This window comes from Acipenser ruthenus, chromosome 31 (genome assembly GCF_902713425.1).
Source record: "Acipenser ruthenus chromosome 31, fAciRut3.2 maternal haplotype, whole genome shotgun sequence".
In the NCBI taxonomy this organism is placed as follows: Eukaryota; Metazoa; Chordata; class Actinopteri; order Acipenseriformes; family Acipenseridae; genus Acipenser; species Acipenser ruthenus.
The window spans coordinates 6051310-6077622 of record NC_081219.1 but is presented as its reverse complement, the minus strand read 5'-3'; positions in this window follow the sequence as shown (position 1 = coordinate 6077622).

Here is a 26313-nt window from a genome sequence, read left to right as displayed (position 1 = left end):
ATGCCACGAAATGCATGCCGTTGCCATGTCACGAATTGCATGCCCATGGTCATGTCACGATATGCATGCCCGTTGTCATTTCATGAAATGCATGCCCGTGGTCATGTCATGGAATGCATCCCCGTGGCCATGTCACGAAATGCATGCCCGTGGTCATGTCACGAAATGCGTGCCTGTGGCCATGTCACGATATGCTGTCTGTGGTCATGTCACGAAATGCATGCCCGTGTCCATGTCACGAAATGCATGCCCTTGCCCATGTCACGAAATGCATGCCCATGGTCATGTCACGATATGCTGCCAGTGGCCATGTCACGAAATGCATGCTCATAGTCATGTCACGAAAAGCTGCCTGTGGTCATGTTACGAAATGCTGCCAGTGATTATGTCTCGAAATGCATGACAGTGTCCAGGTCACGAAATGCATGCCCGTGGCCATGTCATGAAATGCATTCCCGTGGTCATGTCACGAAATGCATGCCAATGGCCATGTCACGATATGCTGCCCGTGGCCATGTCACAAAATGCTGCCAGTGGCAATGTCACGAAATGCATGCTTGTGCTCATGTCACGATATGCTGCCCATGGCCATGTCACAAAATGCTGACAGTGGCCATGTCACGAAATGCATGCCCGTGGTCTTGTCACGAAATACATGCCCGTGTTCCTGTCACGGAATGCATGCCCGTGGCCATGTCACAAAATGCATGACAGTGGCCAGGTAACAAAATGCATGCCTGTGGCCATGTCACGAAATGCATGCCCGTAGCCATGTCACGAAATGCATGCCTGTGGCCATGTCATGGAATGCATGCCGTTGCCATGTCACGAAATGCATGCCAGTGGCCAGGTCACAAAATGCATGCCTGTGGCCATGCCCGTTGTCATTTCATGAAATGCATGCCCGTGGTCATGTCATGGAATGCATGCCCCTGGCCATGTCACGAAATGCATGCCCGTGGTCATGTCACGAAATGCATGCACGTGGGAATGCATGCTCGAAATTCATGCCCATGGTCATGTCACGATAAGCATGCCCGTTGTCATTTCATGAAATGCATGCTCGTGGCCATATCACAAAATGCTGCCTGTGCTTATGTCACGAAATGCATGCCGGTGGTTATGTCACGACATGCATGCCTGTGGCCATGTCACGAAATGCATGCCCATGGCCATGTCACGATATGCTGCCCATGGCCATGTCATGAAATGCTGACAGTGGCCATGTCACGAAATGCATGCCCATGGTCATGTCACGATATGCTGCCCATGGCCATGTCACAAAATGCTGACAGTGGCCATGTCACAAAATGCATGACAGTGGCCAGGTAACAAAATACATGCCTGTGGTCATGTCACGAAATGCATGCCCGTGGCCATGTCACGAAATGCATGCCCGTGGCCATGTCATGGAATGCATGCCGTTGCCATGTCACGAAATGCATGCCAGTGGCCAGGTCTCGAAATGCATGCCTGTGGCCATGTCACAAAATGCATACCTGAGGTCATGTCACAAAATGCATGCCCGTGGTCATGTCACGAAATGCATGCCCATGGCCATGTCACGGAATGCATGCCCGTGGTCATGTCACGAAATGCATACCCATGGCCATGTCACGATATGCTGCCCGTGGCCATGTCAGGAAATGCTGCCAGTGGCCATGTCACGAAATGCATTCTTGTGGTCATGTCACGAAATGCTACCCGTGGTCACGTTACAAAATACTGCCCTTGGCCATGTCACGAAATGCTGACAGTGGCCATATCACGATATGCTGCCCGTTGGCCATGTCATGAATTGCTGCCAGTGGCCATGTCACGAAATGCATGCCCTTGGTCATGTCACGAAATGCTGCCCGTGGTCATGTTACGAAATGTTGCCAGTGGTTATGTCACAGAATGCATGACAGTGGCCAGGTCACGAAATGAATGCCCGTGGCCATGTCATGAAATGCATGCCCGTGGTCATGTCACAGAATGCATGCCCGTGGTCATTGCAGGGAATGCATGCCCGTGGCCATGTCACGAAATGCTGCCTGTGGCATGTCACGAAATGCATGCCCGTGGCCATGTCACAAAATGCTGCCAATGGCCATGTCAAGAAATGCATGCCCGTGGTCATGTCACAAAATGCATGCCCGTGGTCATGTCACGAAATGCATGCCCATGGCCATGTCATGAAATGCTGACAGTGGACATGTCACGAAATGCATGCCCGTGGTCATGTCACGAAATGCATGTACGTGGTCACGTCAGGAAATGCATTCCTGTGGTCATGTCACGAAATGCATGCCCGTGGCCATGTCACGATATGCTGCCCATGGCCATGTCATGAAATGCTGACAGTGGCCATGTCACGAAATGCATGCCCATGGTCATGTCACAAAATGCTGCCTGTGGTCAGGTCAGAAAATGCATGCCTGTGGTCATGTCATGGAATGCACACCCGTGGCCATGTCACGGAATGCATGCCCGTGGTCATGTCATGAAATGGATGCCCATGGTCATGTCACGACATTCATGCCTGTGGCCATGTCACGAAATGCATGCCCGTGGCCATGTCATGAAATGCTGACAGTGGCCATGTTATGAAATGCTGCCAGTGGCCATGTCACGAAATGCATGCCCGTGGTCATGTCACGAAATGCATGCCCATGGCCATGTCATGAAATGCTGACAGTGGCCATGTCACGAAATGCATGCCCATGGTCATGTCACAAAATGCTGCCTGTGGTCAGGTCACAAAATGCATGACAGTGGTCATGTCACGAAATGCTGCCCGTGGCCATGTCACGATATGCTGCCCATGGCCATGTCATGAAATGCTGACAGTGGCCATGTCACGAAATGCATGCCTGTGGTCATGTCGCGAAATGCATGCCCGTGGTCATGTCACGAAATGCATGCCTGTGGTCATGTCATGGAATGCACACCCGTGGCCATGTCATGAAATGCATGCCCGTGGTCATGTCACGAAATGCTACCCATGGCCATGCCACGAAATGCTGCCCATGGCCATGTCACGAAATGCTGACAGTGGCCATATCACGAAATGCATGCCCGTGGTCTTGTCGCGAAATGCATGCCCATGGCCATGTCATAAAATGCTGACAGTGGTCATGTCATGGAATGCATGCCCGTGGCCATGTCACGAGATGCATGCCCGTGGTCATGGCACGGAATGCATTTCCGTGGCCATGTCACGATATGCTGTCTGTGCTCATGTTATGAAATGCATGCCCGTGGCCATGTCACGAAATTCATGCCCGTGGCCATGTCACGAAATGCATGCCAATGGCCATGTCACGATATGCTGCCCGTGGCCATGTCACAAAATGCTGCCAGTGGCAATGTCACGATTTGCTGCCCGTGGCCATGTCACAAAATGCTGCCAGTGGCCATGTCACGATATGCTGCCCGTGGGCATGTCATGAAATGCTGCCAGTGGTCATGGCACGGAATGCATACCCGTGGCCATGTCACGAAATGCTGCCTGTGGTCATGTCATGAAATGAATGCCCGTGGCCATGTCACGACATGCATGCCTGTGGCCATGTCACGAAATGCATGCCCGTGGCCATGTCACAAAATAAATGCCCGTGGCAATGTCACGGAATGCATACCCGTGGCCATGTCATGAAATGCATTCCCGTGGTCATGTCATGAAATGCATTCCCGTGGTCATGTCACGAAATGCATGCCCGTGGTCATGTCACGGAATGCGTACCCGTGGCCATGTCATGAAATGCATTCCCGTGGTCATGTCACGAAATGCATGCCCATGGCCATGTGACGATATGCTGCCCGTGGCCATGTCATGAAATGCTGCCAGTGGCCATGTCACGAAATGCATGCCCATGGCCATGTCACGAAATGCTGCCCGTGGGAATGTCACAAAATGCATGACAGTGGCCATGTCATGAAATTCATGTCCGTGGTAATGTCACAAAATGCATGCCCATGGCCATGTCACGAAATGCATGCCTGTGGGCATGTCACGAAATACATGCCGTGTCCATGTCACGAAATGCATGCCGTTGCCATGTCACGAAATGCATGCCAGTGGCCATGTCACGAAATGCATGCCCATGGCCATGTCACGATATGCTGCCCGTGGCCATGTCACAAAATGCTTCCAGTGGCCATGTCAAGAAATGCATGCCCGTGGTCATGTCACAAAATGTATGCCCGTGGTCATGTCACGAAATGCATGCCCATGGCCATGTCACGATATGCTGCCCGTGGCCATGTCACAAAATGCTGCCAGTGGCCAAGTCACGAAATGCTTGCTTGTGGTCATGTCACTAAATGCTGCCCGTGATCATGTTACGAAATGCTGCCCGTGGCCATGTCACGAAATGCATGCCAGTGGCCATGCCACGAAATGCATGCCGTTGCCATGACATGGGATGCATGCCCATGGTCATGTCACGATATGCATGCCCGTTGTCATTTCATGAAATGCGTGCCTGTGGCCATATCACGATATGCTGTCTGTGGTCATGTCACAAAATGCATGCCCGTGTCCATGTCACGAAATGCATGCCCTTGCCCATGTCACGAAATGCATGCCCATGGTCATGTCACGATATGCTGCCCGTGGCCATGTTACGAAATGCTGCCTGTGGTCATGTTACGAAATGCTGCCAGTGATTATGTCTCGAAATGCATGACAGTGTCCAGGTCACGAAATGCATACCCGTGTCCATGTCATGAAATGCATGCCCGTGGCCATTTCACGAAATGCATGCCAATGTCCATGTCACGATATGCTGCCCGTGGCCATGTCACAAAATGCTGCCAGTGGCCATGTCACGATATGCATGCTTGTGGTCATGTCACGAAATGCATGCTTGTGGTCATGTCACGAAATGCTGCCCGTGATCATGTTACGAAATGCTGCCTGTGGCCATGTCACGAAATGCATGCCAGTGGCCAGGCCACGAAATGCATGCCGTTGCCATGTCATGAATTTCATGCCCATGGTCATGTCACGATAAGCATGCCCGTTGTCATTTCATGAAATGCATGCCCGTGGTCATGTCATGGAATGCATGCCCGTGGCCATATCACGAAATGATGCCCGTGGTCATGTCACGAAATGCATGCCCGTGGCCATGTCACGATATGCTGTCTGTGGTCATGTCACGAAATGCATGCCGTTGCCATGACATGGGATGCATGCCCATGGTCATGTCACGATATGCATGCCCGTTGTCATTTCATGAAATGCGTGCCTGTGGCCATATCACGATATGCTGTCTGTGGTCATGTCACAAAATGCATGCCCGTGTCCATGTCACGAAATGCATGCCCTTGCCCATGTCACGAAATGCATGCCCATGGTCATGTCACTATATGCTGCCCGTGGCCATGTCACGAAATGTTGACAGTGGCCATATCACGATATGCTGCCCATGACCATGTCATGAATTGCTGCCAGTGGCCATGTCACGAAATGCATGCCCATAGTCATGTCACGAAATGCTGCCTGTGGTCATGTTACGAAATGCTGCCAGTGATTATGTCTCGAAATGCATGACAGTGTCCAGGTCACGAAATGCATGCCCGTGGCCATGTCATGAAATGCATGACCGTGGTCATGTCACGAAATGCATGCCAATGGCCATGTCACGATATGCTGCCCATGGCCATGTCACGAAATGTTGACAGTGGCCATATCACGATATGCTGCCCGTGGCCATGTCACGAAATGATGCCCGTGGTCATGTCACAAAATGCATACCCGTGGCCATGTCATGAAATGCATTCCCGTGGTCATGTCAAGAAATGCATTCCAGTGGTCATGTCACGAAATGCATGCCCGTGGTCATGTCACGGAATGCATACCCGTGGCCATGTCATGAAATGCATTCCCGTGGTCATGTCACGAAATGCATGCCCATGGCCATGTGACGATATGCTGCCCGTGGCCATGTCATGAAATGCTGCCAGTGGCCATGTCACGAAATGCATGCCCATAGTCATGTCACGAAATGCTGCCTGTGGTCATGTTACGAAATGCTGCCAGTGATTATGTCTCGAAATGCATGACAGTGTCCAGGTCACGAAATGCATGCCCGTGTCCATGTCATGAAATGCATGCCCGTGGCCATTTCACGAAATGCATGCCAATGGCCATGTCACGATATGCTGCCCGTGGCCATGTCACAAAATGCTGCCAGTGGCCATGTCACGATATGCATGCTTGTGGTCATGTCACGAAATGCTGCCTGTGGTCATGTTACGAAATGCTGCCAGTGATTATGTCTCGAAATGCATGACAGTGTCCAGGTCACGAAATGCATGCCCGTGTCCATGTCATGAAATGCATGCCCGTGGCCATTTCACGAAATGCATGCCAATGGCCATGTCACGATATGCTGCCCGTGGCCATGTCACAAAATGCTGCCAGTGGCCATGTCACGATATGCATGCTTGTGGTCATGTCACGAAATGCATGCTTGTGGTCATGTCACGAAATGCTGCCCGTGATCATGATACGAAATGCTGAACGTGGCCATGTCACGAAATGCATGCCAGTGGCCAGGCCACGAAATGCATGCCGTTGCCATGTCACGAATTTCATGCCCATGGTCATGTCACGATAAGCATGCCCGTTGTCATTTCATGAAATGCATGCCCGTGGTCATGTCATGGAATGCATGCCCGTGGCCATGTCACGAAATGATGCCCGTGGTCATGTCACGAAATGCATGCCCGTGGCCATGTCACGATATGCTGTCTGTGGTCATGTCACGAAATGCATGCCCGTGTCCATGTCACGAAATGCATGCCCTTGCCCATGTCACGAAATGCATGCCCACAGTCATGTCACGATATGCTGCCCATGGCCATGTCACGAAATGTTGACAGTGGCCATATCACGATATGCTGCCCATGGCCATGTCACGAATTGCTGCCAGTTGCTATGTCACGAAATGCATGCCCATGGTCATGTCACGAAATGCTGCCTGTGGTCATGTTACGAAATGCTGCCAGTGATTATGTCTCGAAATGCATGACATTGTCAAGGTCACGAAATGCATGCCCGTGGTCATGTCATGAAATGCATGCCCGTGGTCATGTCACGGAATGCATGCCCGTGGCCATGTCACGAAATGCATGCCTGTGGTCATGACACGGAATGCATGCTCGTGGCCATATCACGAAATGCTGCCTGTGCTTATGTCACGAAATGCATGCCGGTGGTTATGTCATGACATGCATGCCTGTGGCCATGTCACGAAATGCATGCCCATGGCCATGTCACGATATGCTGCCCATGGCCATGTCATGAAATGCTGACAGTGGCCATGTCACGAAATGCATGCCCGTGGTCATGTCACAAAATGCATGCCCGTGGTCATGTCACGAAATGCATGTCCATGGCCATGTCACGATATGCTGCCCGTGGCCATGTCACGAAATGCTTGCTTGTGGTCATGTCACTAAATGCTGCCCGTGATCATGTTACGAAATGCTGCCCGTGGCCATGTCACGAAATGCATGCCAGTGGCCATGCCACGAAATGCATGCCGTTGCCATGACATGGAATGCATGCCCATGGTCATGTCACGATATGCATGCCCGTTGTCATTTCATGAAATGCGTGCCTGTGGCCATATCACGATATGCTGTCTGTGGTCATGTCACGAAATGCATGCCCGTGTCCATGTCACGAAATGCATGCCCTTGCCCATGTCACGAAATGCATGCCCATGGTCATGTCACGATATGCTGCCCGTGGCCATGTCACGAAATGTTGACAGTGGCCATATCACGATATGCTGCCCATGACCATGTCATGAATTGCTGCCAGTGGCCATGTCACGAAATGCATGCCCATAGTCATGTCACGAAATGCTGCCTGTGGTCATGTTACGAAATGCTGCCAGTGATTATGTCTCGAAATGCATGACAGTGTCCAGGTCACGAAATGCATGCCCGTGTCCATGTCATGAAATGCATGCCCGTGTCCATGTCATGAAATGCATGCCCGTGGCCATTTCACGAAATGCATGCCAATGGCCATGTCACGATATGCTGCCCGTGGCCATGTCACAAAATGCTGCCAGTGGCCATGTCACGAAATGCATGCTTGTGGTCATGTCACGAAATGCATTCTTGTGGTCAGGTCACGAAATGCTGCCCATGATCATGTTACGAAATGCTGCCCGTGGCCATGTCACGAAATGCATGCCAGTGGCCAGGCCACGAAATGCATGCCGTTGCCATGTCACGAATTTCATGCCCATGGTCATGTCACGATAAGCATGCCCGTTGTCATTTCATGAAATGCATGCCCGTGGTCATGTCATGGAATGCATGCCCGTGGCCATGTCACGAAATGATGCCCGTGGTCATGTCACGAAATGCATGCCCGTGGCCATGTCACGATATGCTGTCTGTGGTCATGTCACGAAATGCATGCCCTTGCCCATGTCACGAAATGCATGCCCATGGTCATGTCACGATATGCTGCCCATGGCCATGTCACGAAATGTTGACAGTGGCCATATCACGATATGCTGCCCATGGCCATGTCACGAATTGCTGCCAGTGGCTATGTCACGAAATGCATGCCCATGGTCATGTCACGAAATGCTGCCTGTGGTCATGTTACGAAATGCTGCCAGTGATTATGTCTCGAAATGCATGACATTGTCAAGGTCACGAAATGCATGCCCGTGGTCATGTCATGAAATGCATGCCCGTGGTCATGTCACGGAATGCATGCCCGTGGCCATGTCACGAAATGCATGCCTGTGGTCATGACACGGAATGCATGCTCGTGGCCATATCACGAAATGCTGCCTGTGCTTATGTCACGAAATGCATGCCGGTGGTTATGTCATGACATGCATGCCTGTGGCCATGTCACGAAATGCATGCCCATGGCCATGTCACGATATGCTGCCCATGGCCATGTCATGAAATGCTGACAGTGGCCATGTCATGAAATGCATGCCCGTGGTCATGTCACAAAATGCATGCCCGTGGTCATGTCACGAAATGCATGCCCATGGCCATGTCACGATATGCTGCCCGTGGCCATGTCACAAAATGCTGCCAGTGGCCATGTCACGAAATGCTTGCTTGTGGTCATGTCACTAAATGCTGCCCGTGATCATGTTACGAAATGCTGCCCGTGGCCATGTCACGAAATGCATGCCAGTGGCCATGCCACGAAATGCATGCCGTTGCCATGACATGGAATGCATGCCCATGGTCATGTCACGATATGCATGCCCGTTGTCATTTCATGAAATGCGTGCCTGTGGCCATATCACGATATGCTGTCTGTGGTCATGTCACGAAATGCATGCCCGTGTCCATGTCACGAAATTCATGCCCTTGCCCATGTCACGAAATGCATGCCCATGGTCATGTCACGATATGCTGCCCGTGGCCATGTCACGAAATGTTGACAGTGGCCATATCACGATATGCTGCCCATGACCATGTCATGAATTGCTGCCAGTGGCCATGTCACGAAATGCATGCCCATAGTCATGTCACGAAATGCTGCCTGTGGTCATGTTACGAAATGCTGCCAGTGATTATGTCTCGAAATGCATGACAGTGTCCAGGTCACGAAATGCATGCCCGTGTCCATGTCATGAAATGCATGCCCGTGTCCATGTCATGAAATGCATGCCCGTGGCCATTTCACGAAATGCATGCCAATGGCCATGTCACGATATGCTGCCCGTGGCCATGTCACAAAATGCTGCCAGTGGCCATGTCACGAAATGCATGCTTGTGGTCATGTCACGAAATGCATGCTTGTGGTCATGTCACGAAATGCTGCCCGTGATCATGTTACGAAATGCTGCCCGTGGCCATGTCACGAAATGCATGCCAGTGGCCAGGCCACGAAATGCATGCCGTTGCCATGTCACGAATTTCATGCCCATGGTCATGTCACGATAAGCATGCCCGTTGTAATTTCATGAAATGCATGCCCGTGGTCATGTCATGGAATGCATGCCCGTGGCCATGTCACGAAATGATGCCCATGGTCATGTCACGAAATGCATGCCCGTGGCCATGTCACAATATGCTGTCTGTGGTCATGTCACGAAATGCATGCCCGTGTCCATGTCACTAAATGCATGCCCTTGCCCATGTCACGAAATGCATGCCCATGGTCATGTCACGATATGCTGCCCATGGCCATGTCACGAAATGTTGACAGTGGCCATATCACGATATGCTGCCCATGGCCATGTCACGAATTGCTGCCAGTGGCTATGTCACGAAATGCATGCCCATGGTCATGTCACAAAATGCTGCCTGTGGTCATGTTACGAAATGCTGCCAGTGATTATGTCTCGAAATGCATGACATTGTCAAGGTCACGAAATGCATGCCCGTGGCCATGTCATGAAATGCATGCCCGTGGTCATGTCACGGAATGCATGCCCGTGGCCATGTCACGAAATGCATGCCTGTGGTCATGACACGGAATGCATGCTCGTGGCCATATCACAAAATGCTGCCTGTGCTTATGTCACGAAATGCATGCCGGTGGTTATGTCATGACATGCATGCCTGTGGCCATGTCACGAAATGCATGCCCATGGCCATGTCACGATATGCTGCCCATGGCCATGTCATGAAATGCTGACAGTGGCCATGTCACGAAATGCATGCCCATGGTCATGTCACGATTTGCTGCCCATGGCCATGTCACAAAATGCTGACAGTGGACATGTCACGAAAAGCATGCCGTTGCCATGTCACGAAATGCATGCCAGTGGCCATGTCACGAAATGCATGCCCATGGCCATGTCACGATATGCTGCCCGTGGCCATGTCACAAAATGCTTCCAGTGGCCATGACAAGAAATGCATGCCCGTGGTCATGTCACAAAATGCATGCCCGTGGTCATGTCACGAAATGCATGCCCATGGCCATGTCACAATATGCTGCCCGTGGCCATGTCACAAAATGCTGCCAGTGGCCATGTCACGAAATGCTTGCTTGTGGTCATGTCACTAAATGCTGCCCGTGATCATGTTACGAAATGCTGCCCGTGGCCATGTCACGAAATGCATGCCAGTGGCCATGCCACGAAATGCATGCCGTTGCCATGACATGGAATGCATGCCCATGGTCATGTCACGATATGCATGCCCGTTGTCATTTCATGAAATGCGTGCCTGTGGCCATATCACGATATGCTGTCTGTGGTCATGTCACGAAATGCTGCCCGTGATCATGTTACGAAATGCTGCCCGTGGCCATGTCACGAAATGCATGCCAGTGGCCAGGCCACGAAATGCATGCCGTTGCCATGTCACAAATTTCATGCCCATGGTCATGTCACGATAAGCATGCCCGTTGTCATTTCATGAAATGCATGCCCGTGGTCATGTCATGGAATGCATGCCCGTGGCCATGTCACGAAATGATGCCCGTGGTCATGTCACGAAATGCATGCCCGTGGCCATGTCACGATATGCTGTCTGTGGTCATGTCACGAAATGCATGCCCGTGTCCATGTCACGAAATGCATGCCCTTGCCCATGTCACGAAATGCATGCCCATGGTCATGTCACGATATGCTGCCCATGGCCATGTCACGAAATGTTGACAGTGGCCATATCACGATATGCTGCCCATGGCCATGTCACGAATTGCTGCCAGTGGCTATGTCACGAAATGCATGCCCATGGTCATGTCACGAAATGCTGCCTGTGGTCATGTTACGAAATGCTGCCAGTGATTATGTCTCGAAATGCATGACATTGTCAAGGTCACGAAATGCATGCCCGTGTCCATGTCACGAAATGCATGCCCTTGCCCATGTCACGAAATGCATGCCCATGGTCATGTCACGATATGCTGCCCATGGCCATGTCACGAAATGTTGACAGTGGCCATATCACGATATGCTGCCCATGGCCATGTCACGAATTGCTGCCAGTGGCTATGTCACGAAATGCATGCCCATGTCATGTCACGAAATGCTGCCTGTTGTCATGTTACGAAATGCTGCCAGTGATTATGTCTCGAAATGCATGACATTGTCAAGGTCACGAAATGCATGCCCGTGGCCATGTCATGAAATGCATGCCCGTGGTCATGTCACGGAATGCATGCCCGTTGCCATGTCACGAAATGCATGCCTGTGGTCATGACACGGAATGCATGCTCGTGGCCATATCACGATATGCTGCCTGTGCTTATGTCACGAAATGCATGCCGGTGGTTATGTCATGACATGCATGCCTGTGGCCATGTCACGAAATGTATGCCCATGGCCATGTCACGATATGCTGCCCATGGCCATGTCATGAAATGCTGACAGTGGCCATGTCACGAAATGCATGCCCATGGTCATGTCACGATATGCTGCCCATGGCCATGTCACAAAATGCTGACAGTGGCCATGTCACGAAAAGCATGCCCGTGGTCTTGTCACGAAATACATGCCCGTGGTCATGTCACGGAATGCATGACAGTGGCCAGGTAACAAAATGCATGCCTGTGGCCATGTCACGAAATGCATGCCCGTGGCCATGTCACGAAATGCATGCCCGTGGCCATGTCATGGAATGCATGCCGTTGCCATGTCACGAAATGCATGCCAGTGGCCAGGTCACGAAATGCATGCCCGTGGCCATGTCACAAAATGCATACCCGAGGTCATGTCACAAAATGCATGCCCGTGGTCATGTCACGAAATGCATGCCCATGGCCATGTCACGGAATGCATGCCCGTGGTCATGTCACGAAATGCATACCCATGGCCATGTCACGAAATGCATGCTTGTGGTCATGTCACGTAATGATGCCCGTGGTCATGTTACAAAATACTGCCCGTGGCCATGTCACGAAATGCATGCCAGTTGCCAGGCCACAAAATGCATGCCCGTGGTCATGTCACCATATGCTGCCCTAGGCCATGTCACGAAATGCTGACAGTGGCCATATCACGATATGCTGCCCGTGGCTATGTCATGAATTGCTGCCAGTGGCCATGTCACGAAATGCATGCCCTTGGTCATGTCACGAAATGCTGCCTGTGGTCATGTTACGAAATGTTGCCAGTGGTTATGTCACAGAATACATGACAGTGGCCAGGTCACGAAATGCATGCCCGTGGCCATATCATGAAATGCATGCCCGTGGTCATGTCACAGAATGCATGCCCGTGGTCATGGCAGGGAATGCATGCCCGTGGCCATGTCACGAAATGCTGCCTGTGGTCATGTCACGAAATGCATGCCCGTGGCCATGTCACAAAATGCTGCCAGTGGCCATGTCAAGAAATGCATGCCCGTGGTCATGTCACAAAATGCATGCCCGTGGTCATGTCACGATATGCTGCCCATGGCCATGTCATGAAATGCTGACAGTGGCCATGTCACGAAATGCATGCCCGTGGTCATGTCACAAAATGTATGTACGTGGTCACGTCAGGAAATGCATTCCCGTGGTCATGTCACGAAATGCATGCCCATGGCCATGTCACGATATGCTGCCCATGGCCATGTCATGAAATGCTGACAGTGGCCATGTCACGAAATGCATGCCCATGGTCATGTCACAAAATGCTGCCTGTGGTCAGGTCAGAAAATAAATGCCTGTGGTCATGTCATGGAATGCACACCCGTGGCCATGTCACGAAATGCATGCCCGTGGTCATGTCACGAAATGCTGCCCATGGCCATGTCACGAAATGCTGCCCATGGCCATGTCACGAAATGCTGACAGTGGCCATGTCACAAAATGCATGCCCGTGGTCATGTCGCGAAATGCATGCCCATGGCCATGTCATGAAATGCTGACAGTGGCCATGTCACGATATGCTGCCCATGGCATGTCATGAAATGCTGCAAGTGGTCATGGCACGGAATGCACTTCCGTGGCCATGTCACGAAATGCTGCCTGTGGTCATGTAATGAAATGGATGCCCATGGTCATGTCACGACATTCATGCCTGTGGCCATGTCACAAAATGCATGCCCGTGGCCATGTCACGAAATACATGCCCATGGCCATGTCACGAAATGCTGATAGTGGCCATGTCACGAAATGCATGCCCGTGGTCATGTCGCGAAATGCATGCCCGTGGTCATGTCACGAAATGCATGCCCGTGGTCATGTCATGGAATGCATGCCCGTGGTCATGTCACGAGATGCATGCCAGTGGTCATGTCACGAAATGCATGCCATTGGCCATGTCACGAAATGCATGTTCGTGGCCATGTCATGATATGCTGCCCGTGGCCATGTTATGAAATGCTGCCAGTGGCCATGTCACGAAATGCATGCCCGTGGTCATGTCACAAAATGCATGCCCGTGGCCATGTCACGAAATGCATGCCCATGGCCATGTCATGAAATGCTGACAGTGGCCATGTCACGAAATGCATGCCCATGGTCATGTCACAAAATGCTGCCTGTGGTCAGGTCACAAAATGCATGACAGTGGTCATGTCACAAAATGCTGCCCGTGGCCATGTCACGATATGCTGCCCATGGCCATGTCATGAAATGCTGACAGTGGCCATGTCACGAAATGCATGCCCGTGGTCATGTCGCGAAATGCATGCCCGTGGTCATGTCACGAAATGCATGCCTGTGGTCATGTCATGGAATGCACACCCGTGGCCATGTCACGAAATGCATGCCCGTGGTCATGTCACGAAATGCTGCCCATGGCCATGTCACGAAATGCTGCCCATGGCCATGTCACGAAATGCTGACAGTGGCCATATCACGAAATGCATGCCCGTGGTCTTGTCGCGAAATGCATGCCCATGGCCATGTCATGAAATGCTGACAGTGGACATGTCATGGAATGCATGCCCGTGGCCATGTCACGAGATGCATGCCCGTGGTCATGGCACAGAATGCATTTCCTTGGCCATGTCACGATATGCTATCTGTGGTCATGTTATGAAATGCATGCCCGTGGCCATGTCACGAAATGCATGCCCGTGGCCATGTCACGAAATGCATGCCAATGGCCATGTCACGATATGCTGCCCGTGGCCATGTCACAAAATGCTGCCAGTGGCCATGTCACGATATGCTGCCCGTGGGCATGTCATGAAATGCTGCCAGTGGTCATGGCATGGAATGCATACCCGTGGCCATGTCACGAAATGCTGCCTGTGGTCATGTCATGAAATGGATGCCCGTGGTCATGTCACGACATGCATGCCTGTGGCCATGTCACGAAATGCATGCCCATGGCCATGTCACAAAATAAATGCCCGTGGCAATGTCACGGAATGCATACCCGTGGCCATGTCATGAAATGCATTCCCGTGGTCATGTCATGAAATGCATTCCCGTGGTCATGTCACGAAATGCATGCCCGTGGTCATGTCACGAAATGCATGCCCATGGCCATGTCACGAAATGCATGCCTGTGGTCATGACACGGAATGCATGCTCGTGGCCATATCACGAAATGCATGCCAGTGGCCATGTCACGAAATGCATGCCCATGGCCATGTCACGATATGCTGCCCGTGGCCATGTCACAAAATGCTTCCAGTGGCCATGTCAAGAAATGCATGCCCATGGCCATGTCACGATATGCTGCCCATGGCCATGTCATGAAATGCTGACAGTGGCCATGTCACGAAATGCATGCCCATGGTCATGTCACGAAATGCTGCCCATGGCCATGTCACAAAATGCTGACAGTGGCCATGTCACGAAAAGCATGCCCGTGGTCTTGTCACGAAATACATGCCCGTGGTCATGTCACGGAATGCATGACAGTGGCCAGGTAACAAAATGCATGCCTGTGGCCATGTCACGAAATGCATGCCCGTGGCCATGTCACGAAATTCATGCCCGTGGCCATGTCATGGAATGCATGCCGTTGCCATGTCACGAAATGCATGCCAGTGGCCAGGTCACGAAATGCATGCCCGTGGCCATGTCACAAAATGCATACCCGAGGTAATGTCACAAAATGCATGCCCGTGGTCATGTCACGAAATGCTGCCTGTGGTCATGTTACGAAATGTTGCCAGTGGTTATGTCACAGAATACATGACAGTGGCCAGGTCACGAAATGCATGCCCGTGGCCATATCATGAAATGCATGCCCGTGGTCATGTCACAGAATGCATGCCCGTGGTCATGGCAGGGAATGCATGCCCGTGGCCATGTCACGAAATGCTGCCTGTGGTCATGTCACGAAATGCATGCCCGTGGCCATGTCACAAAATGCTGCCAGTGGCCATGTCAAGAAATGCATGCCCGTGGTCATGTCACAAAATGCATGCCCGTGGTCATGTCACGATATGCTGCCCATGGCCATGTCATGAAATGCTGACAGTGGCCATGTCACGAAATGCATGCCCGTGGTCATGTCACAAAATGTATGTACGTGGTCACGTCAGGAAATGCATTCCCGTGGTCATGTCACGAAATGCATGCCCATGGCCATGTCACGATATGCTGCCCATGGCCATGTCATGAAATGCTGACAGTGGCCATGTCACGAAATGCATGCCCATGGTCATGTCACAAAATGCTGCCTGTGGTCAGGTCAGAAAATAAATGCCTGTGGTCATGTCATGGAATGCACACCCGTGGCCATGTCACGAAATGCATGCCCGTGGTCATGTCACGAAATGCTGCCCATGGCCATGTCACGAAATGCTGCCCATGGCCATGTCACGAAATGCTGACAGTGGCCATGTCACAAAATGCATGCCCGTGGTCATGTCGCGAAATGCATGCCCATGGCCATGTCATGAAATGCTGACAGTGGCCATGTCACGATATGCTGCCCATGGCATGTCATGAAATGCTGCAAGTGGTCATGGCACGGAATGCACTTCCGTGGCCATGTCACGAAATGCTGCCTGTGGTCATGTAATGAAATGGATGCCCATGGTCATGTCACGACATTCATGCCTGTGGCCATGTCACAAAATGCATGCCCGTGGCCATGTCACGAAATACATGCCCATGGCCATGTCACGAAATGCTGATAGTGGCCATGTCACGAAATGCATGCCCGTGGTCATGTCGCGAAATGCATGCCCGTGGTCATGTCACGAAATGCATGCCCGTGGTCATGTCATGGAATGCATGCCCGTGGTCATGTCACGAGATGCATGCCAGTGGTCATGTCACGAAATGCATGCCATTGGCCATGTCACGAAATGCATGTTCATGGCCATGTCATGATATGCTGCCCGTGGCCATGTTATGAAATGCTGCCAGTGGCCATGTCACGAAATGCATGCCCGTGGTCATGTCACAAAATGCATGCCCGTGGCCATGTCACGAAATGCATGCCCATGGCCATGTCATGAAATGCTGACAGTGGCCATGTCACGAAATGCATGCCCATGGTCATGTCACAAAATGCTGCCTGTGGTCAGGTCACAAAATGCATGACAGTGGTCATGTCACAAAATGCTGCCCGTGGCCATGTCACGATATGCTGCCCATGGCCATGTCATGAAATGCTGACAGTGGCCATGTCACGAAATGCATGCCCGTGGTCATGTCGCGAAATGCATGCCCGTGGTCATGTCACGAAATGCATGCCTGTGGTCATGTCATGGAATGCACACCCGTGGCCATGTCACGAAATGCATGCCCGTGGTCATGTCACGAAATGCTGCCCATGGCCATGTCACGAAATGCTGCCCATGGCCATGTCACGAAATGCTGACAGTGGCCATATCACGAAATGCATGCCCGTGGTCTTGTCGCGAAATGCATGCCCATGGCCATGTCATGAAATGCTGACAGTGGACATGTCATGGAATGCATGCCCGTGGCCATGTCACGAGATGCATGCCCGTGGTCATGGCACAGAATGCATTTCCTTGGCCATGTCACGATATGCTATCTGTGGTCATGTTATGAAATGCATGCCCGTGGCCATGTCACGAAATGCATGCCCGTGGCCATGTCACGAAATGCATGCCAATGGCCATGTCACGATATGCTGCCCGTGGCCATGTCACAAAATGCTGCCAGTGGCCATGTCACGATATGCTGCCCGTGGGCATGTCATGAAATGCTGCCAGTGGTCATGGCATGGAATGCATACCCGTTGCCATGTCACGAAATGCTGCCTGTGGTCATGTCATGAAATGGATGCCCGTGGTCATGTCACGACATGCATGCCTGTGGCCATGTCACGAAATGCATGCCCATGGCCATGTCACAAAATAAATGCCCGTGGCAATGTCACGGAATGCATACCCGTGGCCATGTCATGAAATGCATTCCCGTGGTCATGTCATGAAATGCATTCCCGTGGTCATGTCACGAAATGCATGCCCGTGGTCATGTCACGAAATGCATGCCCATGGCCATGTCACGAAATGCATGCCTGTGGTCATGACACGGAATGCATGCTCGTGGCCATATCACGAAATGCATGCCAGTGGCCATGTCACGAAATGCATGCCCATGGCCATGTCACGATATGCTGCCCGTGGCCATGTCACAAAATGCTTCCAGTGGCCATGTCAAGAAATGCATGCCCATGGCCATGTCACGATATGCTGCCCATGGCCATGTCATGAAATGCTGACAGTGGCCATGTCACGAAATGCATGCCCATGGTCATGTCACGAAATGCTGCCCATGGCCATGTCACAAAATGCTGACAGTGGCCATGTCACGAAAAGCATGCCCGTGGTCTTGTCACGAAATACATGCCCGTGGTCATGTCACGGAATGCATGACAGTGGCCAGGTAACAAAATGCATGCCTGTGGCCATGTCACGAAATGCATGCCCGTGGCCATGTCACGAAATTCATGCCCGTGGCCATGTCATGGAATGCATGCCGTTGCCATGTCACGAAATGCATGCCAGTGGCCAGGTCACGAAATGCATGCCCGTGGCCATGTCACAAAATGCATACCCGAGGTAATGTCACAAAATGCATGCCCGTGGTCATGTCACGAAATGCATGCCCATGGCCATGTCAAGGAATGCATGCCCGTGGTCATGTCACGAAATGCATGCCCGTGGTCATGTCACGAAATGCATGCCTGTGGTCATGTCATGGAATGCACACCCGTGGCCATGTCACGAAATGCATGCCCGTGGTCATGTCACGAAATGCTGCCCATGGCCATGTCACGAAATGCTGCCCATGGCCATGTCACGAAATGCTGACAGTGGCCATATCACGAAATGCATGCCCGTGGTCTTGTCGCGAAATGCATGCCCATGGCCATGTCATGAAATGCTGACAGTGGACATGTCATGGAATGCATGCCCGTGGCCATGTCACGAGATGCATGCCCGTGGTCATGGCACGGAATGCATTTCCTTGGCCATGTCACGATATGCTATCTGTGGTCATGTTATGAAATGCATGCCCGTGGCCATGTCACGAAATGCATGCCCGTGGCCATGTCACGAAATGCATGCCAATGGCCATGTCACGATATCCTGCCCGTGGCCATGTCACAAAATGCTGCCAGTGGCCATGTCACGATATGCTGCCCGTGGGCATGTCATGAAATGCTGCCAGTGGTCATGGCATGGAATGCATACCCGTGGCCATGTCACGAAATGCTGCCTGTGGTCATGTCATGAAATGGATGCCCGTGGTCATGTCACGACATGCATGCCTGTGGCCATGTCACGAAATGCATGCCCATGGCCATGTCACAAAATAAATGCCCGTGGCAATGTCACGGAATGCATACCCGTGGCCATGTCATGAAATGCATTCCCGTGGTCATGTCATGAAATGCATTCCCGTGGTCATGTCACGAAATGCATGCCCGTGGTCATGTCACGAAATGCATGCCCATGGCCATGTCACGAAATGCATGCCTGTGGTCATGACACGGAATGCATGCTCGTGGCCATATCACGAAATGCATGCCAGTGGCCATGTCACGAAATGCATGCCCATGGCCATGTCACGATATGCTGCCCGTGGCCATGTCACAAAATGCTTCCAGTGGCCATGTCAAGAAATGCATGCCCATGGCCATGTCACGATATGCTGCCCATGGCCATGTCATGAAATGCTGACAGTGGCCATGTCACGAAATGCATGCCCATGGTCATGTCACGAAATGCTGCCCATGGCCATGTCACAAAATGCTGACAGTGGCCATGTCACGAAAAGCATGCCCGTGGTCTTGTCACGAAATACATGCCCGTGGTCATGTCACGGAATGCATGACAGTGGCCAGGTAACAAAATGCATGCCTGTGGCCATGTCACGAAATGCATGCCCGTGGCCATGTCACGAAATTCATGCCCGTGGCCATGTCATGGAATGCATGCCGTTGCCATGTCACGAAATGCATGCCAGTGGCCAGGTCACGAAATGCATGCCCGTGGCCATGTCACAAAATGCATACCCGAGGTAATGTCACAAAATGCATGCCCGTGGTCATGTCACGAAATGCATGCCCATGGCCATGTCACGGAATGCATGCCCGTGGTCATTTCACGAAATGCATACCCATGGCCATGTCACGAAATGAATGCTTGTGGTCATGTCACGAAATGCTGCCCGTGGTCACGTTACAAAATACTGCCCGTGGCCATGTCACGAAATGCATGCCAGTTGCCAGGCCACAAAATGCATGCCCGTGGTCATGTCACCATATGCTGCCCTAGGCCATGTCACGAAATGCTGACAGTGGCCATGTCACGAAATGCATGCCCGTGGTCATGTCGCGAAATGCATGCCCATGGCCATGTCATGAAATGCTGACAGTGGCCATGTCACGATATGCTGCCCATGGCATGTCATGAAATGCTGCAAGTGGTCATGGCACGGAATGCACTTCCGTGGCCATGTCACGAAATGCTGCCTGTGGTCATGTAATGAAATGGATGCCCATGGTCATGTCACGACATTCATGACAGTGGCCAGGTAACAAAATGCATGCCTGTGGCCATGTCACGAAATGCATGCCCGTGGCCATGTCACGAAATTCATGCCCGTGGCCATGTCATGGAATGCATGCCGTTGCCATGTCACGAAATGCATGCCAGTGGCCAGGTCACGAAATGCATGCCCGTGGCCATGTCACAAAATGCATACCCGAGGTCATGTCACAAAATGCATGCCCGTGGTCATGTCACGAAATGCATGCCCATGGCCATGTCACGGAATGCATGCCCGTGGTCATGTCACGAAATGCATACCCATGGCCATGTCACGAAATGAATGCTTGTGGTCATGTCACGAAATGCTGCCCGTGGTCACGTTACAAAATACTGCCCGTGGCCATGTCACGAAATGCATGCCAGTTGCCAGGCCACAAAATGCATGCCCGTGGTCATGTCACCATATGCTGCCCTAGGCCATGTCACGAAATGCTGACAGTGGCCATATCACGATATGCTGCCCGTGGCCATGTCATGAATTGCTGCCAGTGGCCATGTCACGAAATGCATGCCCTTGGTCATGTCACGAAATGCTGCCCGTGGTCATGTTACGAAATACATGCCCGTGGTTATGTCACAGAATGCATGACAGTGGCCAGGTCACAAAATGCATGCCCGTGGCCATGTTATGGAATGCATGTCCGTGGTCATGTCACAGAATGCATGCCCGTGGTCATGGCAGGGAATGCATGCCCGTGGCCATGTCACGAAATGCTGCCTGTGGTCATGTCACGAAATGCATGCCCGTGGCCATGTCACGACATGCATGCCTGTGGCCATGTCACGAAATGCATGCCCGTGGCCATGTCACAAAATACATGCCCGTGGCAATGTCACGATATGCTGCCTATGGCAATGTCATGAAATGCTGACAGTGGCCATGTCACGAAATGCATGCCCGTGGTCATGTCACGAAATGTATGCCCGTGGTCATGTCACGAAATGCATGCCCGTGGTCATGTCACGGAATGCATACCCGTGGCCATGTCATGAAATGCATTCCCGTGGTCATGTCACGAAATGCATGCCCATGGCCATGTGACGATATGCTGCCCGTGGCCATGTCATGAAATGCTGCCAGTGGCCATGTCACGAAATGCATGCCCATGGTCATGTCACAAAATGCTGCCCGTGGGAATGTCACAAAATGCATGACAGTGGCCATGTCATGAAATGCATGTCCGTGGTAATGTCACAAAATGCATGCCCATGGCCATGTCACGAAATGCATGCCTGTGGGCATGTCACGAAATACATGCCCGTGTCCATGTCACGAAATGCATGCCGTTGCCATGTCACGAAATGCATGCCAGTGGCAATGTCACGAAATGCATGCCCATGGCCATGTCACGAAATGCATGCCTGTGGGCATGTCACGAAATACATGCCCGTGTCCATGTCACGAAATGCATGCCCATGGCCATGTCACGATATGCTGCCCGTGGCCATGTCACAAAATGCTGCCAGTGGCCATGTCAAGAAATGCATGCCCGTGGTCATGCCACAAAATGCATGCCTGTGGTCATGTCATGAAATGCATGCCCATGGCCATGTCACGATATGCTGCCCGTGGCCATGTCACAAAATGCTGCCAAAGGCCATGTTACGAAATGCTTGCTTGTGGTCATGTCACTAAATGCTGCCCGTGATCATGTTACGAAATGCATGCCCGTGGCCATGTCACGAAATGCATGCCAGTGGCCATGCCACGAAATGCATGCCGTTGCCATGTCACGAATTGCATGCCCATGGTCATGTCACGATATTGCATGCCAGTTGTCATTTCATGAAATGCATGCCCGTGGTCATGTCATGGAATGCATGCCCGTGGCCATGTCACGAAATGCATGCCCGTGGTCATGTCACGAAATGCGTGCCTATGGCCATGTCACGATATGCTGTCTGTGGTCATGTCACGAAATCCATGCCCGTCTCCATGTCATGAAATGCATGCCCTTGCCCATGTCACGAAATGCATGCCCATGGTCATGTCACGATATGCTGCCCGTGGCCATGTCATGAAATGTTGACAGTGGCCATATCACGATATGATGCCCATGACCATGTCATGAATTGCTGCCAGTGGCCATGTCACGAAATGCATGCCCGTGGCCATGTCACGAAATGTTGACAGTGGCCATATCACGATATGCTGCCCATGATCATGTCATGAATTGCTGCCTGTGGTCATGTTACAAAATGCTGCCAGTGATTATGTCTCGAAATGCATGACAGTGTCCAGGTCACGAAATGCATGCCCGTGGCCATGTCATGAAATGCATGACCGTGGTCATGTCACGAAATGCATGCCAATGGCCATGTCACGATATGCTGCCCGTGGCCATGTCACAAAATGCTGCCAGTTTCCATGTCACGAAATGCATGCTTGTGGTCATGTCACGAAATGCTGCCCGTGATCATGTTACGAAATGCTGCCCGTGGCCATGTAACGAAATGCATGCCAGTGGCCAGGCCACGAAATGCATGCCGTTGCCATGTCACGAAATTCATGCCCATGGTCATGTCACGATAAGCATGCCCGTTGTCATTTCATGAAATGCATGCCTGTGGTCATGTTATGGAATGCATGCCCGTGGCCATGTCACGAAATGCATGCCCGTGGTCATGTCACGAAATGCATGCCCGTGGCCATGTCACGATATGCTGTCTGTGGTCATGTCACGAAATGCATGCCCGTGTCCATGTCACGAAATGCATGCCCTTGCCCATGTCACGAAATTCATGCCCGTGGCCATGTCATGGAATGCATGCCGTTGCCATGTCACGAAATGCATGCCAGTGGCCAGGTCACGAAATGCATGCCCGTGGCCATGTCACAAAATGCATACCCGAGGTCATGTCACAAAATGCATGCCCGTGGTCATGTCACGAAATGCATGCCCATGGCCATGTCACGGAATGCATGCCCGTGGTCATGTCACGAAATGCATACCCATGGCCATGTCACGAAATGAATGCTTGTGGTCATGTCACGAAATGCTGCCCGTGGTCACGTTACAAAATACTGCCCGTGGCCATGTCACGAAATGCATGCCAGTTGCCAGGCCACAAAATGCATGCCCGTGGTCATGTCACCATATGCTGCCCTAGGCCATGTCACGAAATGCTGACAGTGGCCATATCACGATATGCTGCCCGTGGCCATGTCATGAATTGCTGCCAGTGGCCATGTCACGAAATGCATGCCCTTGGTCATGTCACGAAATGCTGCCCGTGGTCATTTTACGAAATACATGCCCGTGGTTATGTCACAGAATGCATGACAGTGGCCAGGTCACAAAATGCATGCCCGTGGCCATGTCATGGAATGCATGTCCGTGGTCATGTCACAGAATGCATGCCCGTGGTCATGGCAGGGAATGCATGCCCGTGGCCATGTCACGAAATGCTGCCTGTGGTCATGTCACGAAATGCATGCCCGTGGCCATGTCACGACATGCATGCCTGTGGCCATGTCACGAAATGCATGCCCGTGGCCATGTCACAAAATACATGCCCGTGGCAATGTCACGATATGCTGCCTATGGCAATGTCATGAAATGCTGACAGTGGCCATGTCACGAAATGCATGCCCGTGGTCATGTCACGAAATGTATGCCCGTGGTCATGTCACGAAATGCATGCCCGTGGTCATGTCACGGAATGCATACCCGTGGCCATGTCATGAAATGCTGCCAGTGGCCATGTCACGAAATGCATGCCCATGGTCATGTCACAAAATGCTGCCCGTGGGAATGTCACAAAATGCATGACAGTGGCCATGTCATGAAATGCATGTCCGTGGTAATGTCACAAAATGCATGCCCATGGCCATGTCACGAAATGCATGCCTGTGGGCATGTCACGAAATACATGCCCGTGTCCATGTCACGAAATGCATGCCGTTGCCATGTCACGAAATGCATGCCAGTGGCAATGTCACAAAATGCATGCCCATGGCCATGTCACGATATGCTGCCCGTGGCCATGTCACAAAATGCTGCCAGTGGCCATGTCAAGAAATGCATGCCCGTGGTCATGTCACAAAATGCATGCCCGTGGTCATATCATGAAATGCATGCCCATGGCCATGTCACGATATGCTGCCCGTGGCCATGTCACAAAATGCTGCCAAAGGCCATGTTACGAAATGCTTGCTTGTGGTCATGTCACTAAATGCTGCCCGTGATCATGTTACGAAATGCATGCCCGTGGCCATGTCACGAAATGCATGCCAGTGGCCATGCCACGAAATGCATGCCGTTGCCATGTCACGAATTGCATGCCCATGGTCATGTCACGATATTGCATGCCCGTTGTCATTTCATGAAATGCATGCCCGTGGTCATGTCATGGAATGCATGCCCGTGGCCATGTCACGAAATGCATGCCCGTGGTCATGTCACGAAATGCATGCCCGTGGCCATGTCACGATATGCTGTCTGTGGTCATGTCACGAAATGCATGCCTGTGTCCATGTCACGAAATGCATGCCCTTGCCCATGTCACGAAATGCATGCCCATGGTCATGTCACGATATGCTGCCCATGGCCATGTCACGAAATGTTGACAGTGGCCATATCACGATATGCTGCCCATGGCCATGTCACGAATTGCTGCCAGTGGCTATGTCACGAAATGCATGCCCATGGTCATGTCACGAAATGCTGCTTGTGGTCATGTTACGAAATGCTGCCAGTGATTATGTCTCGAAATGCATGACATTGTCCAGGTCACGAAATGCATGCCCGTGGCCATGTCATGAAATGCATGCCCGTGGTCATGTCACGGAATGCATGCACGTGGCAATGTCACGAAATGCATGCCTGTGGTCATGACACGGAATGCATGCTCGTGGCCATATCACGAAATGCTGCCTGTGCTTATGTCACGAAATGCATGCCGGTGGTTATGTCACGACATGCATGCTTGTGGCCATGTCACGAAATGCATGCCCATGGCCATGTCACGATATGCTGCCCATGGCCATGTCATGAAATGCTGACAGTGGCCATGTCACGAAATGCATGCCCATGGTCATGTCACAAAATGCATGCCCATGGTCATGTCACGATATGCTGCCCATGGCCATGTCACAAAATGCTGACAGTGGCCATGTCACGAAATGCATGCCCGTGGTCTTGTTACGAAATACATGCCCGTGGTCATGTCACGTAATGCATGCCCGTGGCCATGTCACAAAATGCATGACAGTGGCCAGGTAACAAAATGCATGCCTGTGGCCATATCACGAAATGCATGCCCGTGGCCATGTCACGAAATGCATGCCCGTGGCCATGTCATGGAATGCATGCCGTTGCCATGTCACGAAATGCATGCCAGTGGCCAGGTCAAGAAATGCATGCCTGTGGCCATGTCACAAAATGCATACCCGAGGTCATGTCACAAAATGCATGCCCGTGGTCATGT